Consider the following 24,488-nt stretch of genomic DNA (forward strand, 5'->3'; position numbering starts at 1 on the left):
AACATATTAATATATTGGCCGATTATTTTAAACAAAATAGAAAAAGATACTGGTATAACCATCATCTATGATTTTGTGTTATAACCCCCAAATAACCATTATCTATGATGGTGTGTTATAACTCCCAAATAACCATTATCTATGATTTTGTGTTGTAACCCCCAAATATTTCATAGTTCATTTTATTTACATTCGTTTCCTTTTTTACTGGCATCCGTTTGCAGTTTTCATTAATGGAACAGAACTATGTAGGTTTTAAAAAATCTTCTTCATCTTGTAAGCGTAATTTCATTTTTTTCTCAACTTCAAGGGGAGATGATTCTGAACTTATTCTTAAGTTGCTCATTTACGATAAGGGGTTGAGTACTCATTGATATGAAAACACTGTAAAAGTTTTAATGTATTTACGAATCCCCCCCACCCTCTCACACATATATTTCATGGGCATTATAAAACAAAAAATGGTTACAATAAAACAGCATATTTATTTGAACTAAAATGTCTACATCAAAACAAAAAGTTAACATAGAACACAAATAAAATACTTTGAGTCTACTGGGGCTCGAACCTTGGGCCTCTCACATGTGAAGCGAGCGTGTAACCACTACACTACGGAACCGGTTGAACAATCACCTTCTAACTAAGATATTAATAAGCTATTAATAGTCGGTTTAAATGTAAACCCGGAAGTTTAAACGCTGGATAGTGAGCGGGGTTCAAGGTCCATACCAAAAAGTCCATACCACTAGCAAGATACGGGTCAGGCCTGCGGCCTTCTATATGTTGTTCTTAAAAATAAACCTGTAGGAGGATTTGATAGTAATGAGACTGGGGTGCTGTGATGGTGCTCCTCATTGATAAGCGGCTGCTTCCTTTATCAATACTCATTATTACAATTTATAATACGTGTCGCGCTCCGCGCTCTATAGCGCCTTTATTAGTAACTAGGTGGTTGCTATGATAGTGGAACAAAGAAGTTTTGTTGGATACAAAACCAGAAAGTTTCACCGGTTCGCGTATTTGCCCAGTCCCTGTGTTCTTTTATTATTGCCCAGTCCCTGTGAAAAGTTATTAATTAAAAGAATTAGCTTTGCATTATTGGCAATAAATGTTGTAGTAAATGTAATAGGCACAAATGCAGTACACAAAATATCACCACTATGCAAGATATTCTGACAACAAAAATATATACATTGATCCGTAAAATAACTTTTCCTCACATAAGCGAAAAAAAAACGTTAAACATACTAGTCGCCGCACTTCAGTGCGACGCCAATAAAACAAAATATACAGCCCACGTTCTGAATAATTAATGACATAGAAGAGTTAAATTTAAAACGTTTGCATGATACATAAAATCATTAATGCTCACGCGTGAATTAAAAAGTTTGTTACAACAGGTTTAAACCCTTAATGCTTTGCATTGGCTTTTCACAGGAGTTGATCTCATTTTCATTCATGTTTGCGTTTGTATTGAACTTGTCAGTATTGCTAAGTACATTCTTTATGTGTCCCAGTGCTGGGCCATTGGTTCTTTGCAATAAATAAATGACCGCGTGGTAAATTAAGGATCTAACCTGCTGGGGCAGCTAAAGTTTCATTTTATGCATATTAAATTGAGCAATTAATAAGAGATAACTTGTTTGCCGGTATTCACACGCACGGTAAACCAACTTATGAATCCCCAATAGGTATAGGCTTAAAATCATAAGTCTTACTTCCGGGGATACATAAATTGACAGGAAAACTGTCAAAATGGAGCCTAAATATGTGAGTCGTTTTGCTTTTCACATATATGCCCTACTGCGAAACATTTTCTCCCCAAAAGCTCAATGCTTTTAGGCAGAACATTTATTATAGATGTTAGATTTGCACTTAGAATAGATTATTCTTTGGAATCCGTTCATAAATCGCTTTCCTGGTGCTGACGTATATACATGCGGGCTTAATATCAGTATAAGTTGTGACATTGCATTAAATTAATCATGGTATTATTCTTTCTTTGTAAACATATACTTATTTTTGTTGTCATAGTAAGAACGTATTTTTGAAGTCACTGACAAATAATTATTTACAGATTTTAATTTGTGTTCGTGTTTTGTGCGCATTATTGCCTGCGTGCTTGTTTAAGCAGTTTTCCAGTTAAATATCAAACATAAAGTTATCTATGAAAACAAATGATGATGTATTCTTCATATTAACATCCTATTATGTGCATTAAAAAACAGACGTGTGCATTTAGAATAAGTTACTATCGTGTTCTTTGATATGTCTGTTTGTGGTTTCTAATGGTAGTAACATTGCGTGAGGAATCATAATTGGATTGGCATTCCGATTAGAAATTCTAAATATTCGTGCTAGCTACGCATATACGTGCCTTTTTCAAAGTCGTATTACTTCAGCTTGATTATAATAAACTCGGCAAACTTTGTTCAAACAACAAAGTGACATCCAAAAGCTATTATGTAAAGCTAATTCCATTTGTTTAATATTATCCATTTCAGTATATTCCTGAAATAACATTTTAATATGGATGTTAATTTCGTGGATTATTTAAATAAATTTTAGGTCAAAAGTGGGAGTACAAATAAAGCATTTAAATATGTTCAAAATGTGTTGTATCTTCAGTGTGAAATGCCTGATTTTGGTCAGCTTGCACGGCGTGTCTGATTCAGAGGCAACCAATAGGTAATTTCATAAAGCAAAAAATAAAATGTCTAAACCTTAAACGAGGCTTGAACGTTTGGCTAGTCCTTAATTAGCTCAGAGCTAATCGGACACAGTTTCCATGAGGAAAAATTAAGCAATGTCTAGCAGTGTTTACATTTTTCTCTTTGTAACAAGAATTTACCAAGAATGTGATCGTGGTTGAAGCGCATGAAATTAATGGCAGTTGTAGCATAATTTTCACATATATGCTTAGAAAATATGTTTTACATAAAATATGGGCAAAAGTAGAAAACGAAGACAAAATATAAGATCGGCTCAGTTACACGATTATATACTATTCAGAACTACCATTACCTCACTAAATGATGGTTAACATCGTGTACTGCTTGTTTACAAAAATAACATAGTTTGGACCAATCGACTACGTTTTCTGTCTAAAAAACTGTATTTGAAATCGTTTCGTACACTGTATTTTACAACTATTAGATGAAACAATTTCCGGAAAAGATAAACAAGCGCAGTTTGTATAATTCAAATAATCAGCATTGTAGTTTAGAGGATTAGTTTGTTTTTCACAAATTTATGACTGGAGTTTGTGCCTGCTTTGATTAAGATTTAAAACCAAACAAACAACTATACATTTATATATATATATATATATATATATATATATATATATATATATATATATATATATATATATATATATATATATATATATTATATATAGAAGCATTGCAAATATTCTGGAATAAATTTTTTCCATGACACAGTGTATGTTAAGGCGTTAAGATACATTGTTTTTTACGCTTACATTGCCACATATATGATTTATGAGTTCTTGTATAGTTCTAGTATTATCAAACACGTCATCAGCTTTCTTGTACAGACAATTCAGACCCTCTCAATGTATTGCACGATCATGTCTTCCAATGTCATTCAAAGAAGTATCTACGAAATTCGTCAACAACTAAAAACTGATTTAAGCATTCTATATTGAATTTTTAGCGTTATTATGAAACTGTACGCATATCAATCAATATTTTTTAAATGCTTGATCGGTCCCGTTTAATACCGACATTCGAATTGAAAATGTATATGTGAGCGTAGGTATCTGCACACTCACAGTAGCTATGAACAATTTACATTTCTTCAAGATCGCGCGTGATTTGGTCACATAAAGACCACTGCATTATCTTTAATTTACTTTGTGTAATCGCATCATAAGTTTATTACGTTTACACAGGAATCGCTTATTAAATTAAAACCAGGAGAAAGAAACATGAAAGTAAGAAAGAAATGTAATTTCGTAGAAAACAAGACTTGGTATCACTGGCCAAGTTCGAGTCAAGTGGGTCATGTGCGTCGAAATACTGCATGACCAGGTAAAATCTACGAACATTTTTGTTAACAACTTATGATATACTTGTGTGACTCTTTCTGAAACTTGGTCAGAATGTTTTCCTTGACAATATTTAGGCCGGGTTTGAATCTGGGACACTGGAGTCCAAACAGAAGATCAACGGGTCAAATCATAGCAAAGTTTTGTTTCACCTTACTGCAACATTTATGACAGAATCATAATAAAGTTTGATGAGAAGATGCGTATTTTGACCAACGTCTAGGATTTAGCTTGTATCTGGGTAACATTCTACTTAAACCTTTGTCACAAGGTCAAACCTTAGAAAAGAAAAGCTCATCAATATAGAGACCACATCTATGACACAATCTAGCAAATTTTCGGTCAGGCTATTTATCTTTACTTGTTCTATACCGAGTTTGAAATCGCGTGCGTCCAAAAACTAGACCAACAGATCAGACGTAAGAACAACATTTACCCCTCTTTAATCTACATTTATGACTCCATCTATATAAAACGTGGTCAGAATTTTTATCTTGACAATATCTAAACCTGGCCCGAATCTGAGATATGTGCGTTCAAAAGAGGTGTCATCAGGAAAACCCGTGCAACCATTCTAAAAACCACATTGATGACTCAATCTTGATAAAACTTTATAAGAATATTTACATTGGAAGTATCGAGGCCGAGTGTTAATCTTGGTCATCTGAATAAAAAAATAGATCACTATTTCAATTCTAAGCTTAACTTATCAACAACTCTAAGGTCAACATTGATGACTCAATCACAATGAAACTTGAAAAGAATGTTTATCTTCAATTTAATAAGGCCGAGTTTGAACAGGGTCGCGTGTATCTAAAATGAACTGTTCAACTAAATTAAGATTTACATCGTACGTGCATGCTGGCGAATTCGACTGTACAGCCATTTTTGATTTCAGAATTAAATATCTGGCTTATTTCTCAGTTTTCGACACATGTTCTTCTTAACTGTTATTTTTATTTATATTGAAATATATGAATAATAAGCTTTTTACACATTTTATATAAATTCATAAATATTTGACAAAATCGTATAGTCTCGCATTAAAATTAGGGATGCAAGAGGTTAACAAGTCAACCTACCGAAATTAAACTCCTGACAATTTAAAAGCAAATACCGTTTCTTTTATGAAAACTCATAAATCGATGTGGACAACATAATAAGGCGTTTGTAACACTGTTCATAGAAACTTTGGAAATACGTGCTTTATTTTTTTAAGCGTTGTATACTATAGCTTTATTATCGCAGTGACAGCAGTTAAGGTACTCTTGCTCTTTATACCAGTGAAGGCAAAACAATTGAAGTTATTTCATTGCAAGTGAAATTATTCTAAAATAGTTCACACGGTATATATGGAAGTAAATTTGTGTCAATATATTTATTAAAATAACAAAAATATGTCAATGCTCTACTGAAAATTACATACCTTAAAAAAAGTTTAACATTTTATTTTCACGAAAAGTAGTATGAACACGTAATGTTTTCATTGATATAGTACCTTTTATTTGATTTTATACCTTTCATCCCACAACAAGGCGCATTTACATTACATTTAAGGTACTGCTAAAAGTGTTTTCAAGTTTCTGGTTTGTTGAGTTGGAAAAATAAAACATGTCTTAAATTAAGGGCTATGTTATTTTTTTTTTATGATGTTATTAATATAGGCATATAACATGAATTTTATTAAAATATATATCGAGTTAACACTACAGGTACTTAGATTACTTAGAGAAATGATCCATTTGCCACTTATTCCCATTTATGTGTACTCAAATAATAACGTACTCTCAACATGGTGTTCATTTATCAATAATAATCTAATGTATTTGATATGCTGCTTCGATGCTGGATGAAACAGTCATATATTGCCTTTGATAAAGACGTTAATGTAATTAATAAAATATTTCTGAGGACAAACTATACATTATTTTGAAGTTAATTGCCGTAACCGGTATGTTAACTGGTTAATGCTTTTTGTCATTTACCCCGGTGTTATACTGCTTATTTCCTACATCGAGAGTACAGATATATATTCCAATAATAAATACATATTATGGGAAGATGAGGATTCCGTGTATATTGCTTCCATATGTAATTGATGTATACCTTTGAAACGAAAGTTAGATATTAATTAAAAATGTGAAGAACTAATTTCTTTGAAAAGTGATTTTGTGAACGAACGTTATTATGTCCGTTCAAGCATATTTAAATGCTATAGATTGACTGATTGGTATGTGTCAACATCGGACATCGGTTGTTATGACAACGTACAACGTCTTCATTATTCCGATACCGTTGACTGATTAAAACTAATGTGTTTTAGCGGCGACACTGTTAGAGCTCTCACCATCTCCCACAATATTTATTACTATATTATTCGAGAAGTGTATCGAAGTTTGAACATTTTTTATATGTCTGTCACTCATGCATTTAAGTATTAAGTGGTCTTTTTTCAAACAAATATTGATTTGAGATATTGTACCAGATAAATACGCAAACACCCGGCTGTAACAAAGCACATTTGAATCGATAAATAAAAAGCGATTTGAATACTTATGCTCGCAAAACCGTCATGTCCGAGCGTTCGATTTCATTTGCGGTTTCTAGCATGCCAAAATAAGTTTGTACAAAATGATGCATTTAGCTTTTCCGTGTCTATATTTATAAATGATCTTGCATTAGTTATAGCATAATAAAAATGTAACATGTTTCTATATTTATGTCTCGTTCATTAAACCTTGTTGACAATAGTTACCTTAAAAACAAAACTGAAACCACAATTATGTAACAGATAAGCATTCATGATGTGTACAAGCATTCATGATATGTACTAAATTGATGCACACATTATAAAGGGACTAACAGAAACCGTATCAATAGCGAATACCAACTTTCAACAGTATGTTAAAAATTGTGATATTCAACTACTGCTTTTAATACCCAGGCCAATGTGCAATTGTGTATTCTCTTTTGTTTGTATTTCGTTCTTGTTATCATGCTTTTGTTTTAAAAGTTTTTAAAATGTTTGTTGTGAATATGTATGGCAATGAATGTGATGGTCGGACTGTTTCAAACCGAAAAAAGACATCGCTCAGAATACTCAACTATATTGTTTTAGCAATATATATATATATATTGGGTTAAATGACTTTTAAAAGAAAATTGTTGCATTATTTTTAAGGGATCTTGGTTGTATAAACAAATTGCTCACATAGGTTGATAGTTCGTGCATTAACGTTATTTCGGCTAACCGGTTATTAACTGGTTACGGGAAAAGTTTGATCCGGTTAATGCTTTTTGTAACCTCTTGCATCCTACTTAAAATCTTAATTAAAAAAAAAACAGCATTCAAAAACTGCCTATAGGTAAGGGTCTTCGGGTTGCCAATGTGTACTTTATGTATGCATATGAAAATATATTTCTTAACACGTCATTATTCATACATACGTATCAACAACCTAAAGAGTAATACAATATAAAGTGTATTTTGAGATTGCAGAATCGCTATTATCCAATTTATCACATTTCAATTCCAGTCATAAAATATGCCGATGTCTTAAACCATGCTCATGCACCAAATTGATACAATCATGTTTTATAAGACATCACTAGAGATCTAACTATGTACACTACATTTAATAAGTTGGAGGTTGAACTCCTGATATAATTAAATGTTAAAACAATGACTTAGTATTTATACGTCTTTAACTAATCTATCACATAAACATACTTATGTTGTTGTTGTTGTGTTTTTTTTATAAATTATTCATTTTTCCAATTGCCTGCTGTGGTCACGTACGGAACAGCAAAATAAAACTTAAAACCTACTTTGATGGTTAAAAACAATGTTGAAAAAACGCTTAAAAATCGCACATTGTTTATTTTTAAGCATTCACAAGCAATGAAATATTGCTGATAAACAAATTACGTTTATTGTATAAATGTTTGTAATACAGGAATTATTCGATTGAACTTAGAGATTTAGTATAACTATTGCATCGTCGTGTACAACGTTAGTGAGTCGTGTTCTTTGTTGACTATCTATTCTTCAAAAAGTCTTTCAAAAGTAAGGATACATAATTATGTTTGATAATTATTTAATGACCCGTGTATTATTTTTATAAGGTTCGATAACAGGCTGACTCGATTACAAACCATAATTTTAAATAGATAGATGTAATAAAAAATATTAATCATGAATCATTGGTTTGTTCCGCTATTGGGGGAATTTTCGCCATTGGCGACTAGACTACATTGAGGAATTCATTTAAACCATAAAATATTATATATAATATCAGAGGTACAATATAAACAGTTTCAACCGGCTTATGTCCACGTGATCTCAAGTGACCGGGTTTCAAATGCATCGCACACGAAATAATACTCCAGAATTAGCTGTATAAACGTTAAATGAGATATTCATTCCATGACTTTATTACGTAAATATGTTTGCAATTACGTTCAATAGCAATATCATCAGGAGAGAAATGTCTTGTTCCCTGCCGCTACTTTTAAAGCAAAACACCAACTATACACATAAAATGAGCAAAACTAGGATGACCGCCTTGGATCTGTCAATGTAATTCTTACGTATGTCGATATGTTTACAACTTTATATTGACCGCTCATGTACGTTAACACTCATGTTAAGTTTACTTCAAACGTATGCAACATCATTGGTCTCCATTAAACAAATGGTGTAAGATTGTATGTCCGCAAATAACATTTTAATTCAAAAACATGTTTCTGCTACATACACACTCCAATAATCTAAGTAAATCGTCATTTTAGTCAGCCACGACAAAAATAATTGAGTGTAAAATTTGTATTGATAATCCTATTGTTTTAACTTGATGAATATCCCTTGTCATATTTTAGAATTAAACGTATAACCGAAGTTTGAACATATGGAGAGTAAGTTAATTGTCGTGCCTGATGTTTATGTAATTGATATACGTGGCTTTTCTGTAATACGCGATCAACATAGTAGTAAACAAAACTCTCCAGTTGGGGACGATGAATGCATTCAGCTTTTCAACAATTACTTCGCGTGCTTACTATTTAGAATAGAACAACCGTGGATAAATTAGTATTACGCAATACAAAGTTGTAATTCCTTTTTGGTGTTAGTATGTAGACATGTGTTTTTGTTTTGCAATAAAAAAAGTTTTCACGGAAACATTTATACGAACATATATAAATTGAAGTTGAGATACATAGCATACGTATTCTACATGCAGTTTATTGTACACCGTCTCAGCATGTATTTGTATCAACAACTCTTTTTTATCTAGTTTAGTGCTTGGTTAACGGAAATAACAATTCCATTACAAAGATCTGTGAGTGGTGATCAATATACCTAAGTGTTTTTTTCCATCTGTCCCATAAAGTGTTACGTTTGTATTAGTCTTCAATACGCAGATCCTAGCAATTAATTATAGACAATAATTGTTCAGCTTAAAACAGTATGATTAGTCATACGTGAATTGTCACTGGTAATTAATTTGCTTTGTTTTGAACCTGTGTTTGCTCCTCCAGGCTTTCCATTTTTGAAACGTTGGATAGAGTAAAAAAAGTGTATAGCATCCACCAGCGCTAAGTATGTTTCAATTTATGAGTAACATAATTATAAATAATTTAGTTTGCCTTTTCTACAACGGATAACATTACGTTATTGAATACAAATTAATGTTTGCTGATTTATTTATGTAAGGATACAAATGGAACAATTATTGGTATTTATTAATTGCAGCAAATGCTATTGGTATTTATTTCAAAATTGTTAGCTGTGTTAAAATAAACTTAGAGCAAATAATTGTATTTATTGTATTTATTTAAAAAATTGTTAATCTCATATGCATACATATGTTTTGAAAATTCAAAACATATTCGATATTTGCTCATCTCCACTATAGAAATGGTATGATCATTTATTTTAACTTAACACCTTTTTCACAACGGTTGATTTTTTGTTATGTTTTTTTTTGTTAGTTTTTTGTTGTTTTTTTCTCTTCACAAAATACGGAAATATGGATGTCTTAACATGTTGACATATTAGTTGTAAATATATGTGTTTAGACGATGTACTATGTGCAAGTCTTGAATAAAAAAGTCTGTCTGTCTGTCTGTCTGTCTGTCTGTTATTTTGCTGACGCACGATGATTATTATTGTGATTTTGCTGTAACACAAGAGGAACATTCGCTCACAACTCATACAAATTAACATCAAGTAATTTTATATCGCGTTATGAATAAATTTGAGTATGAATTTGAATGTAATATCAGTTGTTAAAATGTTTCAGATCTGTACCACACGCGAACGTGCTCAGTTGTATGTGTTGCTATCTGATTGTGCTAGTTAAATTGTCAATTGATTCTTTGTATAATTGAACAGAAGGGTTTACCTAAAAAATATACTTTACATATAGTAATTCACTCATACCTAAAGTTCAAAGTTTGTTAGAAAAATATAAACATACAATTTGACATAATTGGCATACTGGTATAATGTAATAGTTTACCAACAATACGACTTACCAGCCCTTTCCCCATTTTTCTTCAGAAGAACTTCGAGTGTAATTACACGGCTATTAATAGTTACTCTTCACTGACTTTCCTCAGCTGATATGACAATTGGAGCGCGAATATAACCAAAACTTCAACGTCTTACCTTACTTTCCTCAACAGATATGGCGAATTCGAGTCATTCGAGACGGGACTGAGACGAGGAGAGGCCGTTGACAGGTGGAGGCTTTGTTGGGAACCATAGAAACTGATTTCGTCAGTCTTTAACGAAGCCTGAGAGCCTTGCCCATCAGTACACAATCCTGAACTAGACGGATATTCTCTTTCCATTTAACAAACAACATCTGATGATATAATACACGAAGCACCTAATGTCGTTATATCTGTGATTGTTTCCACAGTTTGATTTTCAACTTATCGTTATTGCATAAGAACAAGACGAATTGTTGCTTCCCATCGAACACTTAAAGTCCCTATGTCTTTGTTTGTTTTCACAGTTGGATTTTCAAGCCAAATATAGCTATTTCGCGCATTCAGCATTTTCAATATAACATCAAATAGATCTACTTGACTACAGTGAACATTTTATCATTAGAAGTACATTAAAGAACTGGAAAGCCTGATAAAATGACTTCGTAAAAAGACGAAAATATTCGCATTGTTTATGTTTTATTTTCCCATGCAGCATCCCATGTTATACTTAAATCCACATATATCCTATATTCAATCCCTTCACAATCAATGCTTAATACAACGACTGATCCAGACATTATTCAGTCCGTGCTTTGACAGTTCAAGACCTCGTGTGATTGAAGCATTATAGTCTGGCCCAAGCAAGTGTAAATCGAAGGACGCATACTTACCCATTGCAAAGATTGTCGCTAATAATAAATCTAATAAACAATGCCAATTAAGAAATTATTTTATGATTCGACAGTAACAACGTAATGTCTATCGGGTGAAACACTGAGAAACATAGATCCGATACATGTTAATATTAATTAAGTGGAAATGGCTTATACGTTATACTCACAGTATTAACTTAATATAAGTGCTTCCCTAAACAAAGGATGCATAATGATACTATTAATCAAAGCATGTGCTGTAACATTTGTAAACATGAATTTGTTAAAAAAAAAATGAAATTTTACTGATATACTCGAGTTTTGATGCGTTTTATTACCTGAAAGTAGATTTGTTACTGTAGGTGTAGCATGATGGAAAACAACTAGTCTGTCCGACTGTCTATATAACATTTAACGTGTTCGGTATATAGATAACCAACAAAGCTGCCCAAAGACGCCAACAAGGTATCGAAGTCTTATAAAAAAAAAAATCATGCAATGTAACCGTTATTTCGTCCTGCACAATCAAAGTAAAAATGTAAAATGAGATGATAAAAGTAGATGTACTAGCATTTTGATAAAAGCGAAAGAAACACGAAGGCATTATAGGCCAATCAATTTAGCATGTAAGCAGATTCGTGGTATTGCTAATTAAATTGTCACAATTTTCTTTCAACTCGGTAAACATATGTCCGGATCTAACTCTGCATCATATCTCCGACAAGTGCTTAATGTCCTATGCCAAACCTCGTTACTTCATACGTGTATAGGAGATTTGTGTAACCGTAAGATTTAGAAAGACTTTGGTATAATAAAAAATTGCACTTAGCTACATGTAAATAGTAACAATACCTGCCTGTCAGTTTTTATAATTATAAAACTTAAAGTTTGGTTTGGGGTAATAAATTTAAATTCTTTGTTTGAAAATTGTATAAGGATTTCAGATAGGTGGCGTAAAACAACTGGGCATACTACAATTAAAGTCTGCCTAAATCATTAAATATATCTAGAACTCAAACGAGAATAATGGAAGGAACAACTTAATAATAACAAATAAATAAGGCTGCATATGTGATCCATTTTAGGTAATTGATGTCACTTCGATAGGAAAGTAGATCATACTTATATGATACTACCGTGATCTACCGTTTCTATAAATTTACTCATTTAAATAAGATATTGCTAGAAATACATCGATTAAGATTGCATAATTAGTTTTGCAACACGATTATTATAAATTAAGCACGCTTCTTTAATAAGCTAATAGCTCATATAAACCTTGTTATTGGAAACAACTGAGTTGTTTTGGTAAATTGTACAGTACAAGAAATTCGCACGCGGTTCCATTCAATGACAACAATTTAAACAGCTAAAGGCAATTAAATATAACGAAAACAGGCAAAGTACAACATAATCGGAGAAAGAGTATTCAAACCAACCGAAAACAAGTATACTTCTTAAAAAATTGACTTTAACAGAATAAATATATCATTTGTTTTCGTTGAGGTTACCGAAATTCTTGTATTTAAGAATAATATGTCACTCAAAATGCAGATCATTGGGCCTGCAAACATAATGTTTTCAATGTAGAACACAAACTCATACTGGTACTGACCACGTGACTTTTGGGTAGTTATGCAGAATGTTTATAAACCGTGCTATTCTGTCTAGGAAACGCTGTGTCTGAAAATACGTTTGGTTCTTCTAATTGTATAACCAACACAACTACATGATTTTTATAATACAAAATATTCAGCTGATTCATTTGATTAGACTATCTGCAACTATTAAGGTATATTGTTACTCCAATTAATGTGTCAGTAAAATTTAGCGTTCTTGAAAAGAAAAGAAATTGGTCACAATTTTCGTTCTCTAACTCTAATAGACGTTTGTTTCTCGAACGAGCCTTGTATCGTTAACACTTCCCTCATGTCAATGTTAATATTAATATTCGCTTTACAAAAGCCAAGAAGGGTCGTGACCGGTCGAGTAACGTCAATAGTACGGGAATAAATAATTAGCAATCGGACTCGGACAATAGTTCACAACATATCAACACAGATTTTCAAATAGACAAATTTCGATATTATAATTACGTAGTTAAATGAAGTACATTTATGTGTGCGGGAAACAAAATGGAAATGTGCTATTCACCTACTCGTCCCATTTTATAATTGCAGATAAATGAGGAATGTATTTGCTGGCAATCTTATTTAAACAGTTTAACAATTTCTGAGAAGTGTAGGAGTGTGCGAGAGAAAATGTGTAAGAAACGAACATGTGATGTGATCTTGTCAACAGATTCCCTACATATTGGTCCAAGAGTTTTTCACTGTGCCTGTTTTTAAGATGAATGACCCTGACGACGTGTGTAATTATAGAGGAATATATCTGGTAAGCATTCTAACAAGTCGTTTAAATACTTGGATTGAAAAAAAATGGCATTTTAAGTGACGCACAATGTGGCTTCCGAAAGGGCCGTTCAACTTTCGAAGCAATATTTATACTTAATGCAATTATTTCGAGATGAAACAACGTGCATTCTATTTGATATGTTTAAAATGAATTTGGTATAAGCTTTATAGCAAAGGCATTCACGGTACATTTTAACCAATCATTTAAGACATGTATTCTCAAAATAAATGTTGTGTAAAAAGTCTCATTCATGCACGGATTTTTTACTCGTGCGATTTGGCTCAAACAAGAAAAGACATTTTCGCCAGTGCTGGTAACTCTATTTTAAGAAAATGACATCAATTCTTGACTGTCTATATTTATAATTATGTTTTTGCTGATGATATGGTAATATTCGGCAAGTCTGTAACTGACATACACCAAAGCATAAAAATTAAGAGAATATTGTGATCTTTGGGTGCTTGAAGTTAAAATAAGTAAAAATTAGGTAATGTTATTAAGAAGAAGACCGTCTATTCACAATGAAAATAAAATTGGATTATTAAAGTATACATTAAAATATAGGATATGACTACAACTGTTTAGGAACAGTATTTATTTACACAGGTTTGCTTTCACTCAATGATGAATCTCTTGCTGGAAAAGGTTTTTAAGCCCCAAAGGTTAAATGAATGATCTAAAAAATCTAGATATTTAACCCAGAATTCTCGCCAAGTCTTTGACGAATTGGTGGGTGCAACCTCAAATTAAACGTTAAATATGGGGATTCGATAAGTCGATTAATAACGAATACATAAAAAAATGTAAAATCATCCTAGGTATCAAATCATCTAGCAGCAACATGGGAGTATATGGGGAACTAGGAAGGTGTCCATTTTATATAAACAGACACGTTCGTATAATTAAGTTCTAGTATAAACTCATCAAATCAAGTAACATCATCATATCAAAATTGTATTAACGATTCAAAAGTATGAAAAAAATACAATTAATTGGGCTTTACTGTGTAGAAACCATTGGCTATTAATGTGTGTTTTTTTCAAACGTTGGCACAATTCCTCTTTTGTCAATCATGATACCTTTCATATAGTGTTAAAGTCCACTGTGGAAGATGTTTTTTAACAACCTTGGTACAGTTCAAATTACACTAACAACTCATTAAGTACAAATAAATTATTTAAATGTCATGTTGGAATTCCAAACTTATCTTGATCATTACGATTATCGTCCCTCAATTTTCAATTGAAACGGGTAGACATAACAATATAGAAAAATCTCAGCGCTTATGAACAAAATGGCATATAAGAGATATTGAAGGCGATTATCATTTTATAATAATATCCTCAGTCTTCAAATCACTGTGAAACGGATTTTTTACAACGTTCTATGGTATTTAAAAAAAGAAGTATGTTTGAATTTGTTAATTTTCAGGGTATTTCAAACAAAAAGCAAGTAAACAAAAGTTAAAACCTGAGCAAGGTTGTATGTAGAAACATGATCAAACTTAACACATCTTGGATAATTATAGTTGTTCAAATATAAATTGATAAATTTCTCTTAATCTTAAATTGTTCTTTACCAACTTTTCTTGTATGAAGTGTTAATAGCTGTATTTTGATTTATGGTTTTCATCCTCCCCCATCTATGTTCGATTTAATTATTGAATTTGTTATAATCATTATCTGTATATGTTAGTCGAGTATGAATTATATATGATGGATGCATATTTTGTAATAAAAAAAACAACAAATCATATTTTTGTACAATTTAATATTTATATCAAATGTATTCTTCACCTGTACTTGTTAGTCGAACAAAACTCTATATCTGTATAACTCCTTTTTACTCATGTATAACGTTTTATAACTTGTTTACTATGTTAATGGGTTACATCCTCCAATTTTCTGCAAAATTTAATTATTCAATTTATATTATCCATCAGTAAAACATGTCTGCCTTTCGTTGCATATTTCGTAATTTATAAAATTATTTTTTTCAAATTTATTATTTAAATTCAATTAAATAATATTCTGTATAAATAAGTCGAACAAAACTCTTTATAAAAGATGCATATTTTGTTATTTTTGAAAAATCACAACAATATTAATATGGTGTGTGTGGTAATCTTAACAACAATATTAATATGATGTGTGTGGTAATCTTAACAACAATATTATATGGTGTGTGTGGTAATCTTAACAACAATATTAATATGGTGTGTGTGGTAATCTTAACAACAATATTAATATGGTGTGTATGCTAATCTTAACAACAATATTAATATGGTGTGTGTGGTAATCTTAACAACAATATTAATATGGTGTGTATGCTAATCTTAACAACAATATTAATGTGGTGTGTGTGCTTATCTTAACAACAATATTAATGTGGTGTGTGCTAATCTTAACAACAATATTAATATGGTGTGTGTGCTAATCTTAACAACAATATTAATGTGGTGTGTGTGCTAATCTTAACAACAATATTAATATGGTGTGTGTGCTAATCTTAACAAAAATATTAATGTGGTGTGTGTGCTAATCTTAACAACAATATTAATTTAGTGTGTGCTAATCTTAACAACAATATTAATGTGGTGTGTGTGCTTATCTTAACGTGTTCAAGATTATATTAAGCTTAACGGTGAATGACAACAAACTGTAAAGTTTACGTCAATAAAACATTATGTCTGCCTGTCTGTCAACAACTGATTATTATAACTGTTTTTAGAGTAAACGTATTTATTCATTTCGTATACAAACAATTCAATACATTGTTGCAAAGTAAGAAATTCATGGATGAGAAAACAAGCGTCAAGCTTATAATAATTAATTCTTTTCCATGGTGGAGTTGACTCATATATGTTTAGCATTAAGGCGGCCACAAGAACAGGGATGCGCTCACGGTATTGTTAGGATTGTGATTGGTAGTGATAACTGTTTTTCGTGTACCTTCTCCACATTGTATGCTATTTATGTAGTCCTTCGTGTTATTTAAGCTAGTGTTTCTTACATATTATTTTGGTTGTTTATGCGGCAACTGGAAAAAACAGATTCACTAAAGCATACTTGTGTTTTTATTTAATTTTTCAATTCCCTTTTCCTTTAGATTCACACTTATATTTAACTTACATGATATACTATCACAATACGTGATATGCATCCTGCATCGAGTCACATAATGAAAATAACTGGCTACGACAGCTTTCGTTGATTTCTTTGAACAAAATTCTAAGTTAGAGTTGTTAAACGATTGCGTCCTCGCGTGAGGAATCTTTTTTTTTCAATATACTTGAACTAGGCTTCATAAATAGGAAATGATGCTTGTCAAAATTCTTCTCGGCGTTTTAGATTTTTTAATGATTGTATTACATCTAATACTTATCGTGATTTTTGTTGATATTATATACAATTTTTTTTTTATTCAATATTAGACATACATTGCATACATGCATATGATCACATAAAAAAAGTTATATCATGTAGCAGCAATAATGTTCAAAACATGTTATACAATATAAAGCGTTTTTTCCCCAAAAAAATATCTACAGAATAGTTATGAATATGAATGAGTTGCATAAAGTTGGTAGAAAGCATTCTGGACTTGTTATAAAAGTTTAATGTGTTGCCATTTTTGTTCAAATATATGAAGTTTATCATTGTTAAGGGCAATTTGTTTTTCAATTTGGATTTTACGTTTTAAATAGTTTATTAAACAGTTGAAAGTTTGTATTTGTTTTTTGTATTTGATGCTGAATATAAAATATTTCATTTATATGATAATGTGGTTCACAGTGTTATTAATTTCTGTTATTTTAAAAGTATTTACACCGAAAGTGATATTTAAGAGAGACAGTTTTAATTGTAAGTGTTGTTTCTCTAGAAATGTTGTTAACTAGTTCTATAGAATGTGAATATGTTTGCACTCCCAGAAAAGATGTTCTATTGTTTCAATGTGTTCGCTGCATATATCACATAAATTTGTGTTGGATAGGTTGCACTTAAAAAGATATTTATTTGCAGCTATGATTCTATGGACATATTTATATTGAAAATTTCTCAGTGTGCTATCTATAATTGTTTTATATGGCATGATAAATATTTGTTTCCAATTAAATTCTTGTTCTCGAAGAAGGCTTTGCCATTTATTTTGAATCCTGGAGTTTTCTGCTGGGTGTTTAATTTGTAGTTTGTAATTTGTTATTTGTATTAATTGTAGGTTAAATATGTATGGGTATGCTTTTAATTAATGTGTAATACATTAGGAAATTGATTGAAGGTATTCCGTATATATAACAAATATTCTCAAAAGAATAGAAGTCCTTTAATCTGTAATCATACAATTGGTCGACATATTTAATGTTTTGTTCAAACCAGTGTTTATAGAAAAAGTATTATTGTTTGGAGTTATGTCTTTATTGTTCCATAAAATAGTTTTACTAGTGATTTGAGTTTCTAGATTATGAGTAACATTAGTCCATGCCGATAAAACACTATATAGAAATATGTTTTCGTTTGCAATTTCATGCAAAATGGTATTGTTGATGTTACATTCAAAAAGTAAGGAGTCACCATATTTTTTTAGGATTTTCTGGTAGAATAATTTCCATTTACTCGTATTGGTATTATCTAGGTATCTTTTAACCCAGCTGAATTTGATTGCATTCAAGAATGAGTCGATGTCTGTTAATTGGATACCTCCATATTCTACAGATTGAATTAACTGAGTTCGTTTTATTTTATCAGGCTTACCGTCCCATATGAAATTAAATATTGCTGATTTTATATCGTTAATAATATCATTTGGTGGAGTTGGGAGAACTGTTAGTGTATAAATTAATTTAGGGAGTGCAAATGTTTTTAACACGGTGTTTTTTCCGATAAGTGTAAGTTTACGGTGTTGCCATGATTTTAAACAATTTTTAATTTTTTTTAGTTAAGGCAATATGTTTTTAAGAATTGTTTCATTTTCATTGTTTGTAAAGATTATTCCTAACGTTGTTGCTTCATCTGATGTCCAGATAAATTTCATTTCTTTTTAAAGATGCATATTACTTTGTTTAAATTTACCTACTCTTAGAACAGTACATTTACTTTTGTTTAGTTGAAGACCCGATGCCATTCCAAAAAGGGTTAGCGATTCTATAAGATAATTGAATGAGTCACTACTGTCGTTTAAAAAATAAGTTGCATCGTCAGCAATAGGGACTGTTTAATTTCTTCGTCGGGTTCTAGCGATATTCCATTTATATGTTCATTTGATTGTATATAGTGTGAAAGATATTCGATGCATATAATAAATAGCGAAGATGAAAGTGGACATCCTTGTCTTACCCCTCGTTCGATGTTGAAACTGTTTTAGAAAAAGCCATTGTTCATTATTATACTGTTAATATCGGTATAAAATAGTTTCACCCATTTAATAAGACTTTCGCCGAAATTCATATTTTCTTTACAAGAGAACATAAACGAATGGTCTAGTGAATCGAAAGCCTTTTCGAAGTCTGCAAAGAAAATGAGACCAGAATTGTTTGGTTGGTTGAAATAATTTATGCATTCTTGTATTAGACGTACTTTTTCACCAATGTAACGTCCTTTAATGAAACCAGATTGAGATCTTGAAATAATTGATGGTAATATTATTTTTTTTCTGTTTGATATACTTTTAGTTGCAATTTTATAATCATTGTTAAGTAAACTAATCGGGCGCCAGTTTGATAAGGATTTAAGTTTTTTCCAGGTTTTGGAATGAGTGATATTATACCTTGTTTTTGTAGCGTAGTTAAGTTTTCGTTGTTAAATGAATAGTTAAGTGAGTTAATTAAATGTATTTTAAAATCATTCCAAAATATTTTATAAAATTCGATTGTGATGCCATCAGACCCTGGGCTTTTGTTATTTTGCATTTCTTTTAGAGCTTATCAACATTCATATTCATTAAGTAATCCGTCACACAGTATTTTTTCCTCTTCTTTTAAAGCATGATGTGTATTTTTAAAAAGGGTGTTATTTTCAACATGTTTTCGTTTATAGAGGGTTTCGAAAAATAAACGTTGTTCTTCTAGTATTTGTGTTCTGTTTGTTATATCTTCGCCATTGACTACTAATTTGTGTATAGTTTTTTTGTTCACTTCTGCGTTTTTCGATGTTTGCGAAGTATTTTGTTGCTTTTTTTCATTATGTTCAACATGTTGTGCACGCGCTCGTAGTATTATTCCATTGAGACGTGTATGCTAAATTTCTTCTAATACTTGTTGTTTTGATGTTATTTCATTTTCAAAGTCTTTGGTGTCGTTTGTGTTTGTCTCATGCAATTGTTTTTCAAGTGTTTCAACGATTTTGATGGTTTCAGTTTCAAGTTTTTGTGCTTTTCTTTGTTTAAATGATGTGTATCTAATTGTTGTGTTACGTATATTTCCTTTAATTTCTACCCATATGGTGTTTGGGTTCGCATCTTTATTATTTTGAACTGTGTTCAATATTTCCTGTTTTATTTGTGTTTGATATTCTGTATCTAATAAGATGCTGTTATTGATTTTAAAGTATCCTGGGCCTCTTTGAGGTTGAATTTTGTGAAGTTTAAGTTCAACTAGAGAGTGGTCAGTCACAAATCCTGGTTCAATGCTACATGTGTCGATAATGTTGCAAAGTCATTCAGATATTAAAAAATAGTCTAATCTACAAAATATTGTTGGTTTTGTGTTTGAGTGCCAGGTGAATTTGCTATCGTGTGGATTTATTGTACGCCATATGTCTATCATATTGTAGTTTTCAATTATGTTATTCAAAATGTTTCTATTTTTAGGATGAGTATAAAGGTTTCCATTCTTTTTTTACCTAATAATGGGTTCAGGACAGTATTAAATCACCACCGATTAGAATATTTTTATCTTGGTTATTAATTATAAAGGATTGTAATGTTTCGTAAAAAGAGGAATCATCAATGTTAGGACCGTAGACGTTGATTAATGTGAATTGTGTTTCATGTATTTTTATATCTATACTTGCTAGTCTGCCAATAAGTATTTCGTTAAAGTTATCGACTGTGATTCCTATAATGTTTTTAATCATAAAGGCAATGCCTTGTTTATTAGTATGTTGTCCACTGATATAAATGTCTCCGTCCCATTCATCTTTTAAGGTTTATGCTTAAGTATTTGTCAAGTGACTTTCTTGTAATAGGCATATACTTTTTTTTCATCTAACCATTTGAAGGTTTTCATACGTTTGTCTTTATTGTGTAGCCCTTTTACATTTAAAGTACATAGCTTAATCATTTAAAGAGGTGAAAGGTGATGTAAATGATAATTTGTGTGTGCTTCCAGTTAGTTTCTATTTTAAAGCAAGTCCATTTGGTTTCTATTGTAAGACATAAGATGTCCATACATACAAACAAAAGTAAAAAACAAATTAGGGACACAAAACGATAAATATTCCATAGAACTGAATAAATTAAAGGAAAAAATCACAAAAGTTAGAAAAAAACACAATAAACGATTGGTCCTCACAAAAAAACATAATAAACAAAGACAAACATAAAAAGTGAAAAAGACATGTTATTTAAATTTAATAAGTTTATTTGTTTATAAAATAACAATATGTATTATATTCTCATTCGAAGCATTTTTAAATGCTGAACTATACCAATATAAAGTTATTAAGGAATGAATAACTTTGTTTTATTCATAAATAAAAAAGCACACTTAATATACCACTTTTACAATTCTTATGAACGATTATTTTCATTTATATAAGATCATAAGTTCATAACAATAACGTATAATTGCCATAGACTATTTACAAACATATACATGTAATAGTAGCATAACCCAAAAGTCAATAACAGTGGTTATGCGACTGTTGGTTAAAGTTATGTACAAGAAAGCAGGCAACAAGAGATGTCAATCTAAAGCCGTAACAAATAAGTTTTTTCCATGTATTTTCAGATATACACATGGATCAGAGCCTTGACAAATTCTATTAAGGATTAATATATATAATTGAAGTACAAATGTTTTATCAGGAGATTACTAAAAACAGTTTTGCTAAGGTTTCATAAACTCATAACATAAACAAAGTTAAGGTATAAGTAAGATATGCCAGTTACTGTAATAAACAGTATTATAAATAGTTTTTTAATCAATAACTCAACAAGCAGAAGTGACAATTTGTATTTGTTTTGCATGTTCACATCAAACCTTATACTTGACCCAATTTAATTTGGATTAGTAAATGTAAAATAATAGTGTGTTTGTCTAAATGCCATAATGTTAGCACATAGTTAGTGTTTTGTGGAATAAATATAGTAATATAATCAATTACTCATACATAAATGAATATTTTGTAGAATTAATATAGTTATATTATCAATTATTCATTCAAGTGAAAACTAGAGTCTAACAAGCATGTTAATTTTGGAACAAAAAAGTTTACTTATTTAACCACCTTCAATTTATTTTAATTTGTAGTATCAGTTTCATTTAATCAGCATGTAGGAGAAGGTATATATTTGACAAGCATTTCTTTTTTTCTAATAATTTTGTAACTGATTTATATGAGAAAAGAAATACTTACAAAGACAGGATTATTGAATCAGACAGTATAAATGTATTTTACATCCAAATTTCACTCAACACTTAAAAAAAACTTTATATGAAAGCGAAAATGAAGTAAGAGTAAATATATAAATGAAGTACTTCTACTTATAAAGTGTTAAATGAAAAATAAAAGGATGATTTTAGTCCTCCACTATTTACATCTTCAAAAAAAACAAACAATATTGCTTAAGTATGTAAATGAAGACAACAGATAATCCTAAGTTCAGTACTTCTAATACCTTCAAAAATATAATTTATTCAAATGTATTTATAATATATTTAACATTCACATATTAGAAGAAAAAATCATGTAATGAAGGTATCTTAGTGGATACACTGTTTAGCAATGTGTGACACTGAATGACCATGTATTCAATTAAAGATAAAAATAAACAGTTTTGTTTATATGTTAGAATATGTTTAAAGACCATTATTGCTATTGAATATTTTTATTTCTGTTCATGTTTATTACATACAGTGATGTATCAATATAAAATCATACCGCTACCATGCATATAAAACAGGTACCTGTTGGATTATATTCATATATATTTGAAAACTAAATTTAAACGAATGCAAACGCATATTGGTGTATCAATATATATTATTGCTACTCTCCTGCACATAAAGTAAGTACATGTTGGTTTAAATGTGCACAAAGAAGTACAAATAAATTAAATAGTTCATGTTCATATTTACGAACACTAGCATACACAAGTATATACAAATACTGAAGCTGAGCAACTAGATTATAGTAATAATTACTGTATTAAAAAGAGTATTAAATTTAGCACTAAAGTGGCAAACATAAATGGATAGTTCATGTGCATTTTAATGAACACCAGCATACACAAGTACACACAAAAACATAAGATTAGCGGCTAGATTATAGTAAAAGTTACTGTATGGGAAAAAAGCAAATTAAATTAAGCGCTTTAGTTGTATTACATGATATGTACAAAAACCCAAACTTGAGCACACTGACATGAAATCATATCATAAGACATATGTATATAATCACATTGAAACAATACGCACATAAACACATGCATATAATTTATAAATATTCACTTTTGCAAGTACGATTATTTCATGTGCTCAAAGGACCGTTAAGTGTATTCAATAATGTGGAGTTAATATTTGACAATTTATCAATTTGGTGTTTTGTTAAAACAATGTTGTACTCGCAAAAGTACTGTATTTTATCATAAATATAAATAACAATTTGTTATGCTATGAATTATGGTTTATTGTAAAACAAGGGACGTAACTTTGACGGGAAGACTACTAAACTACATGCGCGTAGCCTGATTATATACAAGAATTAACAAGTATACATCACTCGTATTATTTTATACTTTGTTCAATGTACATTAATGTTATAGACTAGAACGTAATTTAGGCAGCTATGAGTCATGACAGACTTTTGATAGGCAGCATGCAAGCACATTTCATTTATAAAAACTAGCCCTTGATATATATAAGTAATGGGGATACATGTTCATCGATACACAGTTTTTGGTTCATATTCAGGCACTTCTGTGAGCGGGCACTTTGTTTCTGGTACTGGTTGTGGCCCCAACGCTCTCAGAATATGATTTTTTAGACAATGACTTTTCTAGCCAGAGTTTGTACTTTATTTAGTATTTTATGTGCGTAGGTTGTTCGTTCCCTTTGAATAACGCATGTATTTTTCCTTCATTGGACCAGGACTTTTCAACAGAACTGGGTTGCTTCAGGCGTAGAGACGCTAACACTTCAGCATTCAGTTTCGTTAGGTCCTCGTTAACAAAGATGCTTGACCCTTTGAAAAATTTGGCTTTCCGCATAATGTCAATCTTTGTTTGCCGTCTCACAAATCTCACAATCACAGGCCGATTACAGTTGGGTTTGAATTTCCCTAGCCTGTGGGCTATGTCTATGTCATTGGGCTCAATCGCGATTCTTAAATGTTGATTCACAAGCGTAACGATTTTATTTGCCACAGACACCGAGGATTGACGGTCCTGGTCCTCAGGGATACCGGCTATCCTGA

At 30.9% G+C, this 24,488-nt stretch overlaps 1 protein-coding gene across 2 annotated transcripts in view; it reads right to left on the reverse strand.

The window, feature by feature from the left end:
* The window catches only part of LOC127866420 (caspase-3-like), a 101,583-nt gene that overhangs the window by 43,833 nt on the left and 33,262 nt on the right, over window positions 1-24,488 (reverse strand). The gene's annotated exons all lie outside the window — the stretch shown is intronic.

The sequence above is a fragment of the Dreissena polymorpha genome, chromosome 2 (genome assembly GCF_020536995.1).
Source record: "Dreissena polymorpha isolate Duluth1 chromosome 2, UMN_Dpol_1.0, whole genome shotgun sequence".
Lineage (NCBI taxonomy): Eukaryota > Metazoa > Mollusca > Bivalvia > Myida > Dreissenidae > Dreissena > Dreissena polymorpha.